Raw genomic sequence first — 8,357 nt, 5'->3', positions numbered from 1 at the left:
AATTCAAGATATACAAGCTCAATTTGCAATTATCCTTCAAATCTCCTAAGTTTCAAGACAATTTGATGAACTCAAGCTCCTCTTCCAACTCTCTAGCTCTCTCTCACGTTTTAGGTCTAGAAAGTGAACACAAAATGATGCAAGACTAAGCTCTAAACAAGAAGTGTGAGGTGGCCCACTAGATGGTAAATGGGTAGTTAAGGCAACTAATGTGCTTCAACACTATTTAATCTAATTTAATCATACCAAATCAAATTTCAACTAAATTTACCATAAAATCACATTAATTCTAATTAACACAAAACACTAATCAGTTTCAGATTCGGCCGCCGATAAGGCCTTCAATTTGCAGTTTAAAACATAAAACATGAACAGATCATTTAGCAGTCAAATAGATAGATTTGCATTTAAACTAATACACTCAATCAATCAGTTCAGAATTTCAGTCAATCAATCACTTAACATGCTTAATCATAGATTAGCACTAATCAGTGGTGAGGGTTGTCACATTGAAACTCCGTTGTATTGATGGATCAGTCGGTCTATTGGGAAATGCATGAGTAAGGTCCTCTTCCTGGACAATAGGAGAATCGGGTAAAGAGGCATTCTCCACGGCAATGTCAGGCATATCATCACCTTCAATTCGTCTTTGGCTTCGGCTCAGACTTTGACTGGCACTGGGATATCATATTCTACCGAACCCCGACCATGACCCCGTCTACGACCCCGACCTCGTCCTCGCCCACACTCTCGTCCCCGTTCATGGTCAACATCCAATTCACGACGTCGTATATTTGAAGCAGTAGGTGGGACACATTGTTGACATTTAGAATCCATATTATCTGCAAAAATTAATATATTTAATGAGTATACAATTGTAAAAACAATATACAAAAGATGGGGGGAAAAAAACAAAATAAAACAAAACCGTTCGGAAGTTGAAAATTGAAAATATATATTCTGTTCGAAAGTTGAAAACTAAAATACGAAATTCATTTCGGAAGTTGAATGTTGTCCGAATTAAACATATTCGGAAGTTGAATGTCGAAATAATGAAAAATTTTCAAAATTCTACTGTTGAAATAAATGATAATTTTCGGAATGCTACTTCCAAACAAGTTGTATATTTTCGGAAAACCAATTTCGAATGAGGAATAAATTGCTCATTTTGGTGGGCTATGCGTTTGTTCATTTCGAAAATGGTAAAAACAAACCCTACATTACAAATGAAATAGGAATGAGGATTGAAATAAGTAAACTAACCTAAGTTCTCCAAATGTGAAGAATTCCTTCAATGGTTCTATGAGATTCTTCAATGCTTCAATGAGATGTCTTCAATAAGCTTTTGAGGACGAAAGGTGTGAGAGATGGCTTATGTGAGAGACGTGTGTGAGAGTTTGACGTATGTGAGAGATACAACTTCAATAGGTGTGTATTTGCACCATTCGGAGAACTAGGTTTGGGGTCTAGGAGTGTGTGTGTGTGTGTATGAGGGTAGATGTGGAATAAAAGGTGTGTGCAGTGAGTAAAATAAATTGGGATTAATTTTTTAGTTGTGTGTAGTGAGAAGGATGTGCAAAGAGTGGAAATGGTGTGTGCAAATGGAAGCTCCCCCCAATTTGGGTTTTTGATTATGGTGAAATTACAAATCTAGACATAAAGTGCACTATAGGCCTTTTGTGTTTTCTCTTGTTTTCGATCGAATCTTCTGATCTTCATATGGAAATGTTAGTATGCAACATTTCCACATTTGAACATCCCCATGTTTGATGGTTGATAACAGTAGATTATACATCCTATTAGCACTTGTTTGTCGTCATCTTCTCAGGCTATTGATTTGCAGAGACAAATACATATTGGTTATGTCGTCGTCGGTCTATCGAAATCGATGACTATGACAGGCGAACGTTTGTGATGTTAACCACTGTAGTTAGTTGGTTTATTGTGCAATGTTATGCGTTGAATGCGATGTGGTTTGTTTTGGGATTTTGAATTGATGTTACAAGGCACATTGGTGTGGTGATGTTATGTTAGGGATCGATTTTTTTTTTTTTTTTTTTGCCGTAAGTCAATGAACACCAGTCGTAGTTGTCACATTAGGAGTTTGTTTCCTCTGTTATTGCTGTGATGTTATTGTTGTTTCCTCTGTTATTGTTACATTATGAGATTGTTTCCTATGTTACATGGTAATATGATTTACCCTTTGTGGTGAATGGATTTCATGTCAATTTATTGATTGTGTTTGTGGATTTTAGTGTCACAACTAGAAAGTGTAATATGACAATACGTTATCTTGTTCAAGAATGTGTCGTGCATTGTTTATTGAGTTGATGTATCATTGTTCAGATCCAATGTGGCGTTAATTTGTAGTTTACTTATCGTAGCACTATCGTTTGCATGTCATTGCATCATGCCACATTGCGTTAGATAGGTTCAAATTAAACGTTAACCCCACATTATGTCATGCCATATGTTTTGCCATATTTTGATTGCCTGCCGGAACAAAACATCAGTCTGTGTGCTGGTTTTTTACGTCGTAAGACAATCAATCATGTTGATGATTATGTGATTGTGTTTTCCATTATGGGTTGCCATCCTTTGATTATGCAATGTTCAATTTTGTCCCTTGTACATTCAAGTAATTGTCGGCATGTTATGCACATGACGTTACGTCAAGCCACAATTTATATTGTAATTTCAATGAACTGGTGGCACCACATTGCAACAAGCCAAATTGCCCTAATGTTTGTCATTTTTGTGTTATATATACTGAAATATGGACATATGCATACGTTGTGCTCAGATCACATGCAAATTAGTGTGTTAAAATGTGTGGTAGACATAATGTATGTGTGTTGTGTGGTAAAACATGTGGAGTTCTGGTGTGACAAAGATTTTAACAAACAAACATGTTTGGGTTTTTAATTTTCTTACACCCTGCCATACTTATGAAATGTGTAGACTTAGCAGTTCGAACTGTACTATTTTTTAGGAGTAGTCCTATGTGCGAGATGATGTTGTAATACGGAAAATTATTACTGTTTCGTGCAACGATGGAATGTAAATGGATATACACAAATAGGGACTTAAAGGATGTTTGTTGCCTACATTTGATGGAAAACATAGGGATACGTTTTGGTTATTCACTTTAACAAACCATGAGCACGTTGGTGTTCGTTTTTTTTGTTTGTTTGTTTTGTGTGTTTTGTTTTGTTTGCAATATGCATTGTCCGTTTCGTACCTGTTACCATGAATTCAGTGCTATCATGTGTGTTTTTGTTAATAGTAATTAGTTGTTTTATCTTAATATCCTGTCGTACCTAACAAATGAACATTGCCTAATCTTTGTCATAGGTAACGTTCTACATACGAAGATCCTCACCGCACCCAACCGAACTTATTATAGTTGGGTACGACAAACAATAAAAACACTATCTTGGGTACCAAACCATCAAACTTCCTGCATATCCCATCAACCAACTGCGCAAACGTCAACGCTTGATGAAGTCGAACAACAACTTTCGTTTGCCCGTAAGTACACAACAACAAAATAACAACCTTCATACCTATAAAATCAACAAAAACCTTAATATCCCCTTACCCCTTAGTTCCGAAATGAAAGCACTCCTTACCAGAACACAAAAAAACTTACATTGCACAAACACAAAAACAAAACATAAGCAACATACATTAAAACCCAAACAAAATCCCCACAAAACAACCCACAATTACCTTGATAGCCAGCCGCTCAGAGTAGCACTAGCACCGAAAAATTAACACAACCCAACAACCTCCTAGAAATGCACAAAATGATTTCACATGTTACAGGAAAACCACATCAACAATTAAATCCTTTCCACTGTAAATAATTTTGCACAAATCACAACCCCAAATGGAAATGTTAAAAAGTTACCTATTACATTGACACACACACATTAGCAAACAAAATCCCCCCAAATCATACCATAAGGGTAAATATGTAAACTCCATCCATATCAAATCAAAAGAAAATATTCATTACCAACTAAATAGGACCAAATGATTCATAAGAAAAAATACAGGACTAAATGGATCAACATTCTCTAATTTGGGATTTACCGATAATTTTTCCTAAATTTTTTTAGTGTATACCATTTAATCATTAAATTTATATAACAATAATAGATTCGAATAAAATGACTATTAAAGAAATATAGATGTATATGTACTCATTAAAATAATTCACATATAAAAATATAAATTTTTATACACTATCATCTATAGACTATATCTTTTGAAACAAATTTCTCTTCCAACACTCATCCAGCACTATTCATCTTCACTATTATAATCTAACATACTACACTCATCATCTTCACCATTATAATCTAAAAAAAGTACACTTATTTATCTTTTTATCATTTTTAAATTACATCACCTCTCTACTTTTATACATATCTTTTTGTAAAAAGTCAAAAAAATACACTTATTTAGATAATCTCAAACAACTCCTTATAAAATGTTCAATTATTTATAATTAAATAAAATTATTTTGTTTAAATTATTAAAGTTGATCAAATATTGAGTGTTCATACACAAAAAAATTAAACATTTTAGTTGTGGTGTGTACCAATTTATTAGTTTAGGATTAAAAAGGAAAAGCTATTGTGTGAACTAAGATATTTTTACAATCTAAAAATTATTATGTATGTATACTAAATAATGGTTTGTACTAAGAGGATCGGTGGTGTGTAAAATAGAATTGCTCATAACTAAAATACCCTTACTCTAGTCCATATAGGTTGCAACCAAACATGACCTTATTCATATATGTACTATTATATATGTAGAGTACTACAGTAAACTCCCTGTCAACTATGGCTCGTTCTTTTAGTTACTTTCCTGATGCTTAAAATTCAACAAACAACCCCTCCAAGTATATAAATTATAAATCATACAAACACGTTTAACAAAAAAAAAAATATTTTACTATTTTACTCTTTAATTATAACTGTCCCATTGTCTTCCTCAAGCCAACCAACTCTTTAGAGTGTTTTGAAAAGTTAATAAAAAGTTATTTTTTAATTTTTTGTCTTTTTTGACAAAAAATTTACTTTTTTTGGATAAAAAAATTAAAAAGTCAAAAAACCGACTCTTTTAACTTGTTGCCAAATTGAGCCGCCACCACTTGCTTCTTCCTGCCACCTCCCTCCATCCCCTCCACCTGTTGCCTTCCTTACCTTCTGACCTGCTTCACAAACAATGATAGCCAGAAGCAAAGTTCCATTACCTTAATGTTGCGTTTAGTTGAGAGATTTGAAGAGAAATTTAGAAAGAAAAATGAAAAAAGTAAGAGAAATATAAATAAAATATATCTACATTTCATCTAATTTCACACACATTTAAATATTCCCTTTTCAAATATCTTCCTAAATCCCCCAACCAAACATAACGTAAGAAAAATCAAAAATCAAAAAAAAAAAAAAAACAAAGAACAGCCTCCACTGTTTGGATGAAACATTATAAATGAAAAACAAGTCTAAAAGAAAAGAGAGAAACATGATAAATGCCCTGTAAGATTACCACCAACACATGAGGTAATTTTGTAAGATCAACACATTAAACCCCCATATCTCAGAATAAATAAAATAAAATTGAAGCTTAGAGAAGACAAGAGGCAGCAAGTGGAAGCTCACTCACCATGTCTTCGTAAATCCACCGAGAATTGTCTTTTGCTGTGAAATATTGTCGGGCCATATGGGGTTGGCTGAAGCTTTTGGCCGAAGCTTGGTTAAAGAGAGCTTCCAATTGGGTGTCCCATGAGTTCTAACCTGGTTATGCAATTATACATATATGGGCAATCAACTTAAGGGCAAATTACAAACACTCCCTCGAGGTTTGGTAAAAATACAGATCCCCTGAAGTTTGAGAAATTACAAATTGTTCTCTGAGGGTCAAATTTTCATAACAAATTAGGAAAAATTTAAGGGGAATTTGTATGAAAATAAAAAACTCAGAGGACAATTTGTTATGAAAATATAAACCTCAGGAGGCGGGAGAATCTGTATTTTCACCAAACCTCGAGGAGAGTGTTTGTAATTTGCCCTTAACTTTAATAGCAATGGAACATCACCAAAAAAAGAAATAAAAAAGGCAAAAATAGTATCTTTGCCTAACCAAAAAAGTAGTTTTGACTATCAATTTAACTGTAATAACCATTGAAGATGCTGTTACAAGCCCAAACTTCTGATTGGTAGTTCTCAAGCTTGAGATATATTATTAGTTAGAACATTAATGTTGTGTTCGAATTTTATTGGTAAAAGAAAAAAAAAAGAAAAAAGTAAAAAAGGAAAGAACCAAAATTTCCACCCCCTTTTGGATGAGAGTGAGAAAAATAAGAAGATAATGGTTACAGTTCAATTGATAAACATGTTTTGTGACTTGACAAATCCAAAAGAGAGCATATTCAACTTTTTTTTGTCAGTGTTGTATATACAAACAAACAAAAGCTAAACATGTTTCAAATTTTGACCATCTTTATCCCAGAATAAACATACAATGTGCCAACCTGTTATCCAATTCCATTGTCATAAATCAAGAAATGGAACCCCACATTGCAATAAATTACCATGATTTATTAATTAATGATCATACCACCAAATTTACATAAGAATGTAAAAGCTCCATGAAAATAAAAAGTAATCACCTATCCTCCCCTCCTACTCAAACTGTAGGTTTGGCCATATTCTGCAGATTGGTAGCTCAAACTGTGGCTTTATGGCTTCCACCAGCATTCAAGTCGAGTTACATAATACCCTCTTCAAAGGATAACCTCTGCATGTTGTACTGCATATAAAATTTACAAAGCATACCAAAATTGGATTTTTTTTATTCCCCCTTCGCTAGCTTTGCTTTATTGCCTCTTGCCTTAGGCTAGCTACACAACGTTAACCCTTCTTTGGTCGGTCTTGAGATGCAATGAATCAGAAATCGAAAAACATGTAAAGACTTAACTATTACATACATGTTGCCGATAATAAAAAAATAAAAAATAAAAAACTATTACATACATATTCAAAATAATGCAAACTTAAATTGCAGAACAAATCAATATCACTTCCTTTACCATCTCTTGATATCAAATTAGGAACAACCACTTAACCCACAATTTTCATAACTTCATCTTTTCAGATTGCCCTTTTCTTGCTAGTGCATACAGCTTGAACAAATTAAAGTACGAAAACAAATGCTATCATAAAAGGAAAGGGACTGAAGAATAGAAAAAGTGAGTGAATTTGCCATTGAAAGATGTGTAAATGCTTCATCAAATTGAAGCAGGAATCATGCTACTTTTACATCCATACTACCCAATAAATCAAATGTTTATGCTTGAGGCAGCATAACAGTAATACATATCAGTCTTATGGAAATGTAATCAGATGCTAAAATTATGAAGTTGTTGAAATCAACCTTAGTACTTGTATAGAACATCACAGATGAGTTAAAAATCATACTCTTGCATAGTGAAATACAGAGCATTGAAGGGAGCTGCTATAGCACCCACACAATTTCTTAGGACACCACACAATTTCTTAGGACACCACCCCCCCCCCCCCCCAAAAAAAAAAAAAAAAAAAATTATAATTTTACGGTCTCACAAAGTACCCTATCTACCCTTATGCCTACCAACCAAACCCTAGCCTAATAACCTCCCCCCTAGGGCTGCAAACGAACCGAGCCAAGCAGAGTCGAGCTTTGCTGAGTTCGAGCTCAACTCGTTTACTTATCGAGCTCGAGCTCGGCTCGATAAGGAACTGAACTCGAGCTCAACTCGGCTAGTTAATTTTAATGAAACTCGAGCTCGACTCGATAAATTTTTTTTAATATTATTTATATTATTTAATATATAAAAAATGTATTTATATTATTATTTTTATATATATTTATATATAATTTAAATAAAGATAAACGAGCCGAGCTTAACGAGCCGAGCTTATGCGAGCTCGAGCTCAGCTCGTTTACTAAACAAGCTTAATATTCGAGCTCGAGCTCAGCTCGTTTACTAAACGAGCCGAGCCGAGCTTGTTCATGAATAGCTCGGTTCATTTGCAGCCCTACCCCCCCCACCCCACCCCACCCACAATAGTCACCACTGCCGCTGCCACCTTCAGCCGCTCCTCTCCACCTGCCGCCATCCCTTCCCACCTTCCTCCACCCCTTCCTAGCGCTAGCAGCCACCCCCAACCTCTCCCCAGCCTCTTTTCCAGCCCTTCCCTTCACCCACCAGCACCATCACTGTGACCCCCCTACCATCGCAATGCCCACCTACTCTCTCTCTCTCTCTCTCTCTCTCTGAGGTGTGCTTGCTAGAGTGTGAG

At 34.8% G+C, this 8,357-nt stretch overlaps 1 long non-coding RNA gene across 1 annotated transcript; it reads right to left on the bottom strand.

The window, feature by feature from the left end:
* Positions 1 to 379: 379 nt before the first annotated feature.
* On the bottom strand, positions 380 to 7,581 carry LOC145802088 (uncharacterized). The gene is made up of 2 exons (XR_014344363.1): positions 5,680 to 7,581; positions 380 to 842 (listed from the first exon to the last, which is right to left on the bottom strand). It is a non-coding gene; the product is annotated as an uncharacterized LOC145802088 (long non-coding RNA).
* Positions 7,582 to 8,357: the final 776 nt, after the last annotated feature.

The sequence above is a fragment of the Camellia sinensis genome, chromosome 11, assembly GCF_055761805.1.
Source record: "Camellia sinensis isolate YWXY chromosome 11, ASM5576180v1, whole genome shotgun sequence".
NCBI classification, from domain to species: Eukaryota; Viridiplantae; Streptophyta; class Magnoliopsida; order Ericales; family Theaceae; genus Camellia; species Camellia sinensis.
Note: the sequence above shows the minus strand (reverse complement) of the source record. Positions and strands in the feature narration are given on the sequence as shown.